Source organism: Silene latifolia, chromosome 11 (assembly GCF_048544455.1).
Source record: "Silene latifolia isolate original U9 population chromosome 11, ASM4854445v1, whole genome shotgun sequence".
NCBI lineage: Eukaryota > Viridiplantae > Streptophyta > Magnoliopsida > Caryophyllales > Caryophyllaceae > Silene > Silene latifolia.
The window spans coordinates 86,623,790-86,638,665 of record NC_133536.1 but is presented as its reverse complement, the minus strand read 5'-3'; the positions used below and the strand labels follow the sequence as shown (position 1 = coordinate 86,638,665).

At 38.1% G+C, this 14,876-nt stretch overlaps 2 long non-coding RNA genes across 2 annotated transcripts; both read left to right on the top strand.

Annotated features, from left to right (window-relative positions):
• The first annotated feature begins 5,608 nt into the window (after positions 1-5,608).
• On the top strand, positions 5,609-7,318 carry LOC141614967 (uncharacterized). The gene is made up of 2 exons (XR_012529507.1): positions 5,609-5,699; positions 7,115-7,318. It is a non-coding gene; the product is annotated as an uncharacterized LOC141614967 (long non-coding RNA).
• A 4,496-nt stretch (positions 7,319-11,814) lies between these two features.
• Positions 11,815-13,518, top strand: LOC141614966 (uncharacterized). The gene is made up of 2 exons (XR_012529506.1): positions 11,815-11,905; positions 13,315-13,518. It is a non-coding gene; the product is annotated as an uncharacterized LOC141614966 (long non-coding RNA).
• The last annotated feature ends 1,358 nt before the right edge of the window (positions 13,519-14,876 follow it).

The window sequence follows — 14,876 nt, the reverse complement described above, 5'->3', positions numbered from 1 at the left end:
CACGATCGACCATTCCAACACACTTGCTAAAAGAAGAAATGTTGGGACTCGTGAAGTGGGTGTGTGCCACTTGTGTTGAGTGAGCTTTGAAGAAAGGACAAGGTTTTTGAAAATGTGTATCCTAGTCAACTATAGTGTAGTTGTAGGAGTGGACTCGAAGTGAGGTTTTGAAATGGGCTTGTGGCCCGAATTTTGACTCGACAAATGGACAGAGTTTTGACTGGGTTTTGCGCTAATCAATGGCCTCTTTTTTTTTTTTTTCGAAATTTTCATTAAAAGAAGGTTTTGATTTTTGCAAAATCGTCATGGTTTTGTTTAGAAATGGTGATCACGTAAGGTACAAACATTCATACATGCATTATAACGGGATGCTGGGTGCATTTAAAAGGGTTTTGGTTTAAAGGGTGGGTTGCCATACCGAACCATCAAACCCGAAGTCTGTGGAGAGGCTCGTACCAAACAAGAGTAAGGCCGATTCCTAGTCCATTTCCTCAAGTAGTGAAGGCCCTTGATACAAACAAGAGTAAGCATTATGGTATGGATGACGTCAATCGCTATCCATCCTTAGGCCCAAATAAGAATTAGGACCGTTTAGACGGGACGATTGGTCGAATGGGTTGGGTTGGGCCTAGGAAGGCCGAATAAAACGGTCTAGGAAGACCGAGTTATGAAAACCGACAATTGTCTTGTACAAATTATTTCCTAACCTTGTTCAAGTTTCACCCTTGGCTACACATAAGTGTATTATCCCCAACGGAGTCGCCAAACTGTGGACAGCGGGGGGCCCACGGGTGCGCTTGGGAGGAAGAGAACAAGCGTTTGCATTTTTGTTGGAGTCGCCACCAATTTTTATGGGAAATTGGAACCGTTAGAATACCTCGTGTCATGTCAAGACACAAAATAAAGACATGAACACTAAGCAATCGTTACCCTTAGCATTCTATGTCTAGAATGACTCTCGTGGATGCCAATGAACACGGGTGTTCACAGAGATCTGGAGTAAGGGGTGAGGGTACGTATTAGGAAGCTCTTTTGATCGAACACCTAATCCCGCCCGCCTCGATAGCGGCCTCTACTAATGATTAGGGACATCATTTATACTCGATATATCGTCGATTATATGCATGCAATGCAACATCCAAGTTTTAATCTTAACATGTGAAGAATTAGACTAAGTCGGTTGACAATTAGTTTAGCATACAATTGGGTCAAAGTAGGATTTAATGCTCGATTACATGTGAAAACATACAAATGATACAAGAAATAATGATAAATACAATAAAAGAAAATTAAAATAATGAAAATTACAATAATTACAATAGATTAGGCGATTTATATCGAAAACACCTTTAAAACGGATAATTTGAGAAAAAGAATAAAAGAATGAATCAAAAGAACAAACCAGAAGGCGATAATACGATTAATAGTCAATTATACGTAAGCTAAATAACTAAGTTAAGCAACAATGGAGTTCAGAGACAGAAATCAACCTGGAACAGGCGCAGCAGAGCTGCGTCCCTTGGAATAGGCGCAACAGTTGCTGCGTCTGTTCCAAGGGTGAGTTCTGGCTGTGAAGCCGGAACTGCAAATCGTTAATATTAATTGGTGAATTTAAATGATTAATTACGATATTTACTCGGATGAAAGTGATTAACAGGTTATTTACATATGATTAAGGGTCATAAAACAATAAACATGGATAAGACGGAATTAAGACGGAATATTTACATGAAAGAATGATTGATAATGATATGAGTGAATGAAATAAACTAAACAAGATGAATTGACGACAAATTAATGACGAACATGCATAATAGACAGATGGAAATATATCAAAGGGTCGAATTCCAGAAACTCAATATGAACAAATCGAATTCCTATAACCCGGGTTGAATTTAATGACGAAAACCCGCAAATATGAGATTATAAGGGATTTAAGTCGGATTTATGATGAATAAAACGTGTTAAAGATGATAATTAATATACATGTGAGATTATTAGACTATTGTATCAAAGAATTGACGAAAACAAATGAAAAAGAACGAAATACAGAGGACGAAGGAAGAAGAAAGGAAGCAGGAACTGCGGCAACCTCACGAAGAGGCGCATCAGGAACTGCGCTCCTTCGAAGAGGCACGCAGTTGCTGTGTCCTTTCTCGACGGTCTGTCTTCTGGAAATCCGTAAAAAGGGTTTTAAAGCACGGTTTTAGAAATCGGTTTTAATTGGTATTTTCGACATAAACCTTACAATATGATTATACAAAATGTAAATAAACAATAAAAGAGAGATTATACACCCTCAGACTTACATGTTTGACGAAACGAGAAGGACTAAGATATCGATTAGTGATGCTCGACGCGAAATGTAAAGAAAGTGCCCTCGTAAGAGGAAAACGATTAGATTAATTATGTTGATTGATGTGGAGTTGGTCAAATTGGTCGGTCATGCAAACGAGGCTGGTACTCAGAAGGATCCGAGCTTATGTGGTCGAATGTTCAAGCACGTAGACGCCAAAAAGTAAGAACAAAGGTCTAGAATGCAAAGGGAGAAGAGAAGGGCGGACACTCGCGTGAGAAATATGAGGAGCGAAGGCTCCTATTTATACTAATCACGTGAAGGATTTAGGGTTTCGGAGACTCTTTGGAAGTGAATCTCGGAAAGATATGAAAAAGATACGAAAATTACGCAGAGAAGGACCTGGGAAGAGGCGCAGCAGCCACTGCGTCTCTTGGAAGAGGCGCAGCAGCCACTGCGTCTCTTGGAAGAGGCGCAGCACCTTCTGCGTCTGTTCCCATGTGATTTCCTCCTGCGGAAGAAAGATTTCCGTGTTTAAGTTATGGTAGGACGGAATAATTTGGTTTTCCTTAATATTTTATGTGAATATTACGGGAAATTGCTTGCCAAAGGATAAAGATTGTGAAATATTTGTAAAATATGGACTAGAAATATCCGGAATATTCTGGAACATTCTGACTCGGGATTTAACGGTTATCAAAAAATGAAGACGGTTTTAGGCCTGGACTCCAAATGTACTCTAATTACTGTCAAAACGACCGTATCGACACGTAGATGACAACTAAGAGGTAGATATTAATATTTGAGCAATCACTTGACGATAAACTTACGAACTGTCACAAATCGTTCCGCGTAGCAAACATGCGGCCCAATCATCACCGGGTGGTTTGCGAGAGGTGCAGAAATGAGGTATCTACAGAATGTTTCACATGTTTTCAAGTATATATGGAGTAGTATTTGAGCCATGTCTTGACAGTTGTAGTTGTCAAGTAAATCATGTTTGTCCATGCTAAAATTTTCACAGCTATAGAGATCGTCTGAAATGCTATAAACTGAACTTATATATATCAAAATTGGGAATTGGTTGGTGAAAGTGTGTACATAGATGATAAATCAATGTTCAATTTGTGAAGATTACATGTTTTGAGTGCCTACGTAAGTACGTTTAAATTGTATGCTGAAACAGATGCCTAGACTAAACCTGGGGACCCGTCAAAGTAAGAGGGGGAGGGTTTCTCAGCCCGAAATTGGGGAGGGTAGCGGACCGGTCGTACCGTCTGTACCCGAGTATCTTTCGGTAGTCTTTGTGGACTTCAAACAGAGGGAGTGGTTTGTAGCGTTACAGAAACGCAAGATGAGACCCACCAGTTGTGTGGACACCACACTTCTTGATGACCTGGGGATTAAGATGGATGTCCGTCATATTTGTGAGACCTTGGGGTTCACGGGGCTGTATCATTTGAGGAAGCATTCCTATCCTTTTCTGACTTTGGAGTTCATGAGCTCGTTTAAATACGAGCCAGCAGAACAGTCTGTTGAGTTCCGTCTTATGTACACGAGTTTTGTGTTGACCATGGACCTCTTTGCTTCTCACCTTGGTTTGGCTAAGCCTCCCAAGGATTCCATCTGTAACACCCCGTATTTTATTAAGTTGGATAAAATTCTTTTAATTGCTATTTTGAATTTAATTACATCATTTGACGATTTATATATATATGCTTAGCTAATTAATTAATTTCATCATAAGTCGATACGTTAATTTTAATAATCATTAATAAGTTTATTTAAAGTTAGTTCGAGTTTATTGAAATTAGTTCGAGTTTATTTATTTAATAATTTCCGTTTCTTTACGAGTCCTTATGAAAGTTGTTTTAAGTGAACCCGAGATGGATTTTGGGGACAAAACCGTCCAATTAGCTATTTTGAGCTTATTTCACTAAAATAGCAATTTTTATTAATATCCGTTAGTTTCGTAAAAATCGCTAATAATTCCGATTCAAGCTGATATCGTATTATTTCCGTTAACTAGCTGAGTTTATTTTATTTTCACTCATTAAATTTATTTATTATTGATTCCGTTTTATTACTGAAACTTTTACTTAAATCGGTTAAATTTAACTTGAAACGATTTTAATAACGATCGAAGTTTCTTAACGACGAAGAAACGTACGTATAATAAATAGCGAGGCTAGCAGGTCATTGTCTCATTTATAAACAACGCACGCTTTGTTTTCTTCTTCTTCCTTCTTTTTCCTTCCTTTTCGTCGTTTCTTTGAAATTTGATCTGTTAATCGACGTCGGTGCTTCGTTCCTTATCCGTTTTCAACTATTTTTGTTCCATAGCGCTCCTTTCGTCGTTCTCGTCAATCCGTTGTAAGTAAAATTCATTTTCGTTATGTATTTTTACAAACCCAATTTATATTTTTAGCTTTGTTTATTATAAGACGGTTGTATGTACTAAAATAGACGGCAGTAGAATATTTGTTAGTCATAAATGATTAGTTCAATCGGAAAAAGGTAATAATGATAGGTTACTCAAGATTACTTGTTAAATTTGTGTATTTTGAAAGTGGTTAGTCTTTTTATAGTTGAGACGATGTATAATTATATATAGGGATCATTATGGATGTTAATTAGTCAGTTGTATAGTTGAGACGGTGTATACTGATATGTGGAGATGATTGAGACGGTGTATACTGACCTCTAGGAATCATTTGGGATGCTAGTTAGTAAGTGGTATATTTAAGACGGTGTATGCTGACATGTATGGATTGTTTTGGGTGCTAATTGGTATCTTTGATAGTTGAGACGGTGTATACTGACATGTAGGGATTGTTTTGGGATGCTATTTGGGATCTTGTCTAGTTGTGGTATTGTGCAGTAAAATAGGACTGTTTTTGAGTCCGCTTTGCAGGTACTTTGGGACATTTTTGGGACTGTTTTGACTCGGTTTAGGACTGGTTTAGGATTGATTGAACTCTGTTTTGGTACCAGTTTTGTGCAGACCTTCCCGACTGTTTTGGGACAAATCGAAATGGAGGCCGTGTGGGCTGTTTTGACCTCGGTGTTGGGAGCCGTGACAGTGAGTTGGGCTCGATTTTGGGACGGATAAAATGGTGCTTTATGGGACTATTTCTAGGGCGTAAAAGTTGTGACAATTTTCCGGGTATGCTGTCAAAGGAGGGTCATAATGGTTTATGAACATAAGACAAAGAGCTAATGAATATGATTTACATGTTTTGATTTAAATTAATTTCCGTCTCATATTTTATATAACGATAATTCGTTAATATCGTCCCTTCACATAATTATTTTAGGTGGCTCATATGTGGTTGAAGAGGAAGAGTAATTTTGGGTTTTAGAAGCTTTCTCAAGTTATTGCTTGTCTCTTTGCTAGCTTAAGGTAACTATTCCGAGTTACTCGATTTAATTAATGTCACATTAGTAGTAAATGTGGTGCTTGTTGTTTGTTAAGTGTTTAGGTGATTGATAATGTTTTACTTTCATTTTTCACATGATAGAAATTGGAAATAGCATGAGAATAATATAGCGATAAAATTTGTAATTTGGGCCAAAGTAGGCCAAGACTCGAGCCGGGCCGGGCATTGACCGAACGAGTTTGGTCAAACTAGGTTTAAACCAATCGACCTCGATTTGACCGATGACCCGTCGCGGGACTCGGGTCGAGGGTTTGTCTTTGAGGTGAGATTGGTTGTTATTGGAAATTTTATGTTATGTCTTGATATTTGTAATTATCATTTCACATGTTGGTTGTTGGATGCTTTGGATGCCTTATGCTTAGTCTTATTGCCTCTTTGCCATTTTAGCTTGTTCTCATGAATTATGAGATTAACGGTTAATTGGAATTTGGATTATTATTGATATTGAGGATATTGTTGGATTGTCTCTTTGAATAGACATTTATATAGCCTTTTACATGATAGAATGTTAGCATTTATGTTGGTAAGTTGGACTCTTTGCCCCTTTTATGGTTAATTGGGTATCCTACTTGTCTTGTGTGGTGTGGGCTAAAGTATTCAAGCTGGGACTAGGTCCTAGGTGAGTACTTCGGCCTTCATCATAGATAGGTCTTTATAGTCTCTGACGAGTATATGTTCACTGCTTGATAGCCTTTGTGTTCCTGACTAGTGGATTTATATCCAAGTTGGGGCATGACCTCAGGTACTTATTTTGATAGTATGGGGTCAGCTTAAGTACTAGCCAACCCTACGGTGGTGTCCTTAGGGTACTCACTTCACTTTGTTTTAAAAAAAGTTGTGGGTCTTGGGTGCGGTGGTGTGTATCCGCATGTCTAGGTCTCCAAGCATTTTAGGCTAGGGTTGTGTTGTCTCTTGGCCATGTTTTCTTAATAGTAACACGAGCCAAGATACCGGTTCGATTACCTTCCCTACCTCGTGGTATAGACTCGAGTTACAAAGTGACTATTGACGGGGCTAAGAACTTATGCCTGTCTTTGATATATTGCCCTTTCTTGTTTGATGATTCTATGAATCATAGAAGGTGAGATGCAAGCCGGCTATGGTTGATAGAGTTTGGATTCCTGGATGTTATGTGATTCACATGATAGTGTAGTATGAGTCGGTCTAGTATTCACATGCTAGGACTATGTGGCGTTATATTGTTGTTCACATGATAAGCACGATTGCCTTAGCATCTATATGCTAAGGCAGTGTGTGATTCGTATTCATATTCTTATGTTTACATGTTATATTAATTATGACATTTCGTGGCTGGGAGAACTCGGAGTTACTCCCCACTGACTGTGGCTTTCGTATTTGTATAAAATGCGAATGACAGGTAGGTGATGCATATATGGGGTACATGGACGAGCTAGCGAGCAAAGTAACCTTGGGACCTAGATTGGCTTTATTTTATGGTGACCCTTAAACCCTTTTTATGTCACATACATTTTAGGGACATATGTCTCCCTCTTTACATTTAGTTGTATAATTTGCTATTCGCGACTTTAGCGATGGTTATGTTATGAAACTTCTAGTTAGACCTTGTATGTTTGACACCTTCCAATTTGGATATCTTTATAACAGTTCGAGTTTTAAAAATTACAGGTTTTTTACCCAAATGAACCTATTACAAACATATCCATGCAGTTTTATTCTAGAATTACGTGTTTACTTTTCCGCAATAAATGAGGGTGTCACAGTTGGTATCAGAGCATATTTGCTCCCGACGCACGTTTGTGCACCCCAATATAAATAACTTGACCTTAAAATAATAAACTTGAGAGATGGGTAAGATGGGTAGATTTAGGACCTTATGTTGTAGTCTCTTTGTGTTTGCTCTTTGTTAGGTACTAACCTGTTTGTTGATTGTCATTTAATAATTGTTGCGTTCTTGGATCAATGACTGTGAGCTTATCTATAGCTAATGGAATTATTACCCTTATTTAAAAAAAAAAAAAAAAAAAAAAATTTGAACTAAAAGTTTTGAAAATATTTTAATGTTTTTCACTGGTTTTAACGTCAATTAGTGTTAAAGCTTGTTATTGGAGACGTCTGATAATTAGTTTTATCATTTGTTGGTGTAAAAATGTATTTTTATGTCTTTGAATTGGAATATTGATGTTCTTGAGTGATCGCCAAGAGTATCTCCGTTCCATTGAAAGGACACTTATATTTTACGAAGATCAAGATTTAGTGTCGATTGCTGAGGATTGAAGATTTGTTCAACCTTTGAAGAATGCTTTTACTTCCTTGCAGATGTTTCTCGTTCTTTTTGTATCTCGCCTTATTCTTAATCTCTTGGTGCTTATCCTCCTTCAAAACTCCCTTCGGTTTTACTTTAAAAGCTACGCTTGTACTCCTAACTTGTCTTTTGTTCCTTGCTTATCCTCCCTTAACGCCATTAGATAGTACTCTTTCTTTTGAGGAATGTTGATCCTGGTTGGAAAATTCGACTTTTGAGGAGATTGTTTGTGTCGACCCTTAACCCTGGCTTTGAGAAGTCGTGATGTTAGAAAGACTTAGGTAAGGTGATGAGACATACTTAGTGATTCTTATACCTAGTTCCTTGACTAAGTAAGTCGAGTTGTGATTGGCTTCCATAATCACTTTGGACATGAGAGTTTGATAATGGGTATGACCATATGAGAAAAGCTAATGTGGGATTATTAGTTGGCTCTTGAGAGTTCTTGAGTTGAGAGAGATTTAGTATTGAGAAGAATTTGTTAACCCTATAGTTGTATAGACCTTGAGGTCGCATTGAGTACTTGAGATGATGGGATGATGTCGTAGCTGAGTGTAGCTGAGTGTAGTTCCGCTTTTGGGAATCCTTGATAAGTAAAAGGATAGAGAAACTTGAGATCCTATTGATTTTTCAGATTTTGGGGTTGGTATGTTACTACCTTGTTTTGAAATGAGAACCTTGTGGAATATTTGAGGAACCTTCTCTTGGAGTTTAGAGCTTGGTATTGGGATTCTTGATTGAAGGTTTACCTTTTTGAGAAACCCATAGTTGACACTAGTTGGATACGAATATATCTTTGTTGGAAGCCTTGACCTTAGGCTTGTGAAAGTTGTTTCTGGATGTTTGAGGATTTGGAGCGATGAAATCACACTTATAGTGGAGTACCTTGTTTCAGGGAATAGATTTGGATGAGGTAACATAAGCGATTGAGGAAAACCTTGGGAGTGATGTGGTTATGAGTTTTGTTGTTAGGAAGTTTTCGAACCGTTTTGAGTGATGTTGTTGTTTGAGATAAGAGTGTCTGGCGTTTCTTTGTTGTTTAATTTTCCCTTTCTCCTCGTTCATAAGCGTTACTGTTCATACCTCATTTCCTTGCTTCATCTTGCTCCTCCTTTAAATTTGACACTCGTATCTTGTGAAACTATATCTTTGACATCCTTGTAATTTTGACTTCAATTTTTACCCTATGAAAGTCATTATAGCTCTCTTGTGGCTTAAGTTTGAGCTCTCTTAACATACTTTGTTTTTATGCTATCTAAGTTACTTTCCTTTTTGTACAATTTCTAAATATTTCAAGCTACCATTTTTGGTTCGTTGCTAAAATTTTATGTTACTATTACAAAATTTTCCCTACTTGTAAAGATTTGGAAAAATGAAAATTCGATTTAATTCTCTAATTGCTCTTTGAGTATAGACTTCTTTATCATAGTTTTGAGTTGCTAAACCTGGGATTTTTGTAAATTTTATCCAATTTCTATTCACTTTGATCTAATTATGATGCTTTTGTCAAAGTTTAATGTTACACTTTCAGGGATTTGACCCCAATTGGGTTTAAAAGTGAAACCTTTATTTCTATTTTGGCTTTTTGCAAAAGAAAATTTGGGTAAATTACCTTTTCTTTTGATTTTAACGTTGATCGGATGTTAGAACTCGTTATTAGAAACGTTTAATAACTTGTTCTACTCTTGTCGACGAGTGATTTTCGGTTTTAAATTTGTCTTTGACTTGGAAAGTTAGCGCTCTTGTGTGCACGACAAGGGCAATTTCGTTCCATGAATGAGACTTATACATTTGAAAACTTTTCATTAATGTTTCTAAAAGTATTTTGATTTTCGATTTATACAAATGATTTGCCTTTGACCTTATCTTGGATTTGGAATGTGATGTTCTTGAATGCGCAACGAGCACTTCCGTTCCTTTGATGAGAATCGTTCTGTTTAAAAATTTTATTTGAAACTTTTGAAAGAATTTTGATTCTTACGATAAATAACCTTTAAAATGTTTTGGTTACCGATTCCAATTCCAATTTTATTTTTATAACCTTTCATTTATACTTTCAAGTTTCGAGGACGAAACTTTTTAAAAGATGGGGTGATTGTAACACCCGTATTTTATTAAGTTGGATAAAATTCTTTTAATTGCTATTTTGAATTTAATTACATCATTTGACGATTTATATATATATGCTTAGCTAATTAATTAATTTCATCATAATTCGATCGTTAATTTTAATAATCATTAATAAGTTTATTTAAAGTTAGTTCGAGTTTATTGAAATTAGTTCGAGTTTATTTATTTAATAATTTCCGTTTCTTTACGAGTCCTTATGAAAGTTGTTTTAAGTGAACCCGAGATGGATTTTGGGGACAAAACCGTCCAATTAGCTATTTTGAGCTTATTTCACTAAAATAGCAATTTTTATTAATATCCGTTAGTTTCGTAAAAATCGCTAATAATTCCGATTCAAGCGGATATCGTATTATTTCCGTTAACTAGCCGAGTTTATTTTATTTTCACTCATTAAATTTATTTATTATTGATTCCGTTTTATTACTGAAACTTTTACTTAAATCGGTTAAATTTAACTTGAAACGATTTTAATAACGATCGAAGTTTCTTAACGACGAAGAAACGTCGTATAATAAATAGCGAGGCTAGCAGTCATTGTCTCATTTATAAACAACGCACGCCTTTCTTTCTTCTTCTTCCTTCTTTTTCCTTCCTTTTCGTAAATCTTTGTTCTTTGAAATTTGATCTGTTAATCGACGTCGGTGCTTCGTTCCTTATCCGTTTTCAACTATTTTTGTTCCATAGCGCTCCTTTCGTCGTTCTCGTCAATCCGTTGTAAGTAAAATTCATTTTCGTTATGTATTTTTACAAACCCAATTTATATTTTTAGCTTTGTTTATTATAAGACGGTTGTATGTACTAAAATAGACGGTCTGGTAGAATATTTGTTAGTCATAAATGATTAGTTCAATCGGAAAAAGGTAATAATGATAGGTTACTCAGTATTACTTGTTAAATATGTGTATTTTGAAAGCTGGTTAGTCTGTTTTATAGTTGAGACGGTGTATAATTATATATAGGGATCATTATGGATGTTAATTAGTCAGTTGTATAGTTGAGACGGTGTATATTGATATGTGGAGATGATTGAGACGGTGTATACTGACCTCTAGGAATCATTTGGGATGCTAGTTAGTAAGTGGTATATTTAAGACGGTGTATGCTGACATGTATGGATTGTTTTGGGTGCTAATTGGTATCTTTGATAGTTGAGACGGTGTATACTGACATGTAGGGATTGTTTTGGGATGCTATTTGGGATCTTGTCTAGTTGTGGTATTGTGCGAAAAAAATAGGATCACTGTTTTTTTTGAGTCCGCTTTGCGGAGTACTTTGGGACATTTTTGGGACTGTTTTGACTCGGTTTAGGACTGGTTTAGGATTGATTGAACTCTGTTTTGGTACCATTTTTGTGCAGCCTTCCGACTGTTTTGGGACAATCGAAATGGAGGCGTGTGGGCTGTTTTGACCTCGGTGTTGGGAGCCGTGACAGTGAGTTGGGCTCGATTTTGGGACGGATAAAATGGTGCTTTATGGGACTATTTCTAGGGCGTAAAAGTTGTGACAATTTTCTGGGTATGCCTGTCAAAAGGAGGGTCATAATGGTTTATGAACATAAGACAAAAGAGCTAATGAATATGATTTACATGTTTTGATTTAAATTAATTTCCGTCTCATATTTTATATAACGATAATTCGTTAATATCGTCCCTTCACATAATTATTTTAGGTGGCTCATATGTGGTTGAAGAGGAAGAGTAATTTTGGGTTTTAGAAGCTTTCTCAAGTTATTGCTTGTCTCTTTGCTAGCTTAAGGTAACTATTCCGAGTTACTCGACGAATTAATGTCACATTAGTAGTAAATGTGGTGCTTGTTGTTTGTTAAGTGTTTAGGTGATTGATAATGTTTTACTTTCATTTTTCACATGATAGAAATTGGAAATAGCATGAGAATAATATAGCGATAAAATTTGTAATTTGGGCCAAAGTAGGCCAAGACTAAAGTGGGCAGGATTGACCGAACGAGTTTGGTCAAACTAGGTTTAAACCAGTCAGCCTCGATTTGACCGATGACCCGTCGCGGGACTCGGGTCGAGGGTTTGTCTTTGAGGTGAGATTGGTTGTTATTGGAAATTTTATGTTATGTCTTGATATTTGTAATTATCATTTCACATGTTGGTTGTTGGATGCTTTGGATGCCTTATGCTTAGTCTTATTGCCTCTTTGCCATTTTAGCTTGTTCTCATGAATTATGAGATTAACGGTTAGCTGGAATTTGGATTATTATTGATATTGAGGATATTGTTGGATTGTCTGCTGAATAGACATTTATATAGCCTTTTACATGATAGAATGTTAGCATTTATGTTGGTAAGTTGGACTCTTTGCCCCTTTTATGGTTAATTGGGTATCCTACTTGTCTTGTGTGGTGTGGGCTAAAGTATTCAAGCTGGGACTAGGTCCTAGGTGAGTACTTCGGCCTTCATCATAGATAGGTCTTTATAGTCTCTGACGAGTATATGTTCACTGCTTGATAGCCTTTGTGTTCCTGACTAGTGGATTTATATCCAAGTTGGGGCATGACCTCGGTACTTATTTTGATAGTATGGGGTCAGCTTAAGTACTAGCCAACCCTTCGGTGGTGTCCTTAGGGTACTCACTTCACTTTGTTTTAAAAAAAGTTGTGGGTCTTGGGTGCGGTGGTGTGTATCCGCATGTCTAGGTCTGCGCAGATTTTAGGCTAGGGTTGTGTTGTCTCTTGGCCATGTTTTCTTAATAGTAACACGAGCCAAGATACCGGTTCGATTACCTTCCCTACCTCGTGGTATAGACTCGAGTTACAAAGTGACTATTGACGGGGCTAAGAACTTATGCCTGTCTTTGATATATTGCCCTTTCTTGTTTGATGATTCTATGAATCATAGAAGGTGAGATGCAAGCCGGCTATGGTTGATAGAGTTTGGATTCCTGGATGTTATGTGATTCACATGATAGTGTAGTATGAGTCGGTCTAGTATTCACATGCTAGGACTATGTGGCGTTATATTGTTGTTCACATGATAAGCACGATTGCCTTAGCATCTATATGCTAAGGCAGTGTGTGATTCGTATTCATATTCTTATGTTTACATGTTATATTAATTATGACATTTTGTGGCTGGGAGAACTCGGAGTTACTCCCCACTGACTGTGGCTTTCGTATTTGTATAAAATGCGAATGACAGGTAGGTGATGCATATATGGGGTACATGGACGAGCTAGCGAGCAAAGTAACCTTGGGACCTAGATTGGCTTTATTTTATGGTGACCCTTAAACCCTTTTTATGTCACATACATTTTAGGGACATATGTCTCCCTCTTTACATTTAGTTGTATAATTTGCTATTCGCGACTTTAGCGATGGTTATGTTATGAAACTTCTAGTTAGACCTTGTATGTTTGACACCTTCCAATTTGGATATCTTTATAACAGGTTCAGGTTTTAAAAATTACAGGTTTTTACCCAAATGAACCTATTACAAACATATCCATGCAGTTTTATTCTAGAATTACGTGTTTACTTTTCCGCAATAAATGAGGGTGTCACACCATCAGCGAAATTCCAGCTTAGTGCGGGGTTTGCCGCCTTATGCCTTGTCTTTCTGGGAAGTCAGCTTCCACCGCCAGCAACATGTTGATTAACGATGTTCAACATGTCACTTTGAGGGTTTTTCTTCGTTCTATATCGAATCTTCTTTATGAGAGACCGGATATGAGTAAGTTGAACAATCATGAGTTGTTGCTTTTGATGTATTATCTTAACCCGGAGCGGACTGAGAGGGTGGTCTTCAATGCTCCTGCCATGGTCTGTGCTAGCCATGCTTTGATGGCTACTTCTACCACTCGGTACTTGAGTTGTGGTGCTTTTGCCACCCGGTTAGCTGAAAAGCTAGCCTCCTTCGAGGCTTCTTCTGAGTATGTCCCCCTAGCCACACCGGTGCCTACCATGGACAGAGACTACTACCTCGACCTGAAATGGTTGAGAACCTTAGAGGATGGTAGCCTAGCTTGGAGGGTGTGGGGTATGAGCTGGATGAGGATACCGGCTCCTGAGCACCTCCCACCGACAGAGCCGTTAGACCCAGTTGTAGTAGCTGTGGACTCCGATGAGGAGGAGGATGATGATGCACTCCGGCCGCGACTGACGTATCTCATTGATGATACGATTCTTCAGGTGATGCCCGAGCCGAGGAAGGGGGAGAACGTGAGAGCAGCGGAGGATAGACCCAGGCTAGGGAGGGGCCCACGTCGTGTGCAGGAGAGGATGGCTGAGACCCAGCCACAGTCAGCAGCACCGCCTCAGTACCCATTTCCTTGTTACCCCTACCTCGATACCCCAGAGACACGTTCGAGCTACTTGGCAGAGAGAGTGTCCTCTACCTTGACGCTCAGGAACATGCATGAGATGGCGTATGCTCAGGGTATTGGGACCGAGGGACCACACCCAGTGTGGTGGAGCGGAGTTGTGGACTACAGTGGAGTTTTCCACTCTTACGGAGTGGACCAGACAGCATGGGGGACACCACAGTCCCTTGCTTTTGGTGGTTTGACCCCATGGTATGAGAGTTCTGGAGCTGGGGCAGGGGTCGATGCGGGTCTTGGGTCATCAGGAGCAGGCACCTCGGGAGGGGATGGTGGTGGAGATGAGATGATGGATGAGCGAAAGAATGGGGAGTGATACTCCTTTCTTTCTCTTTGTCTATGGTTTGGTTGTGTTGGATGGTAGTAGTCGTTTTTAGTTAGTACT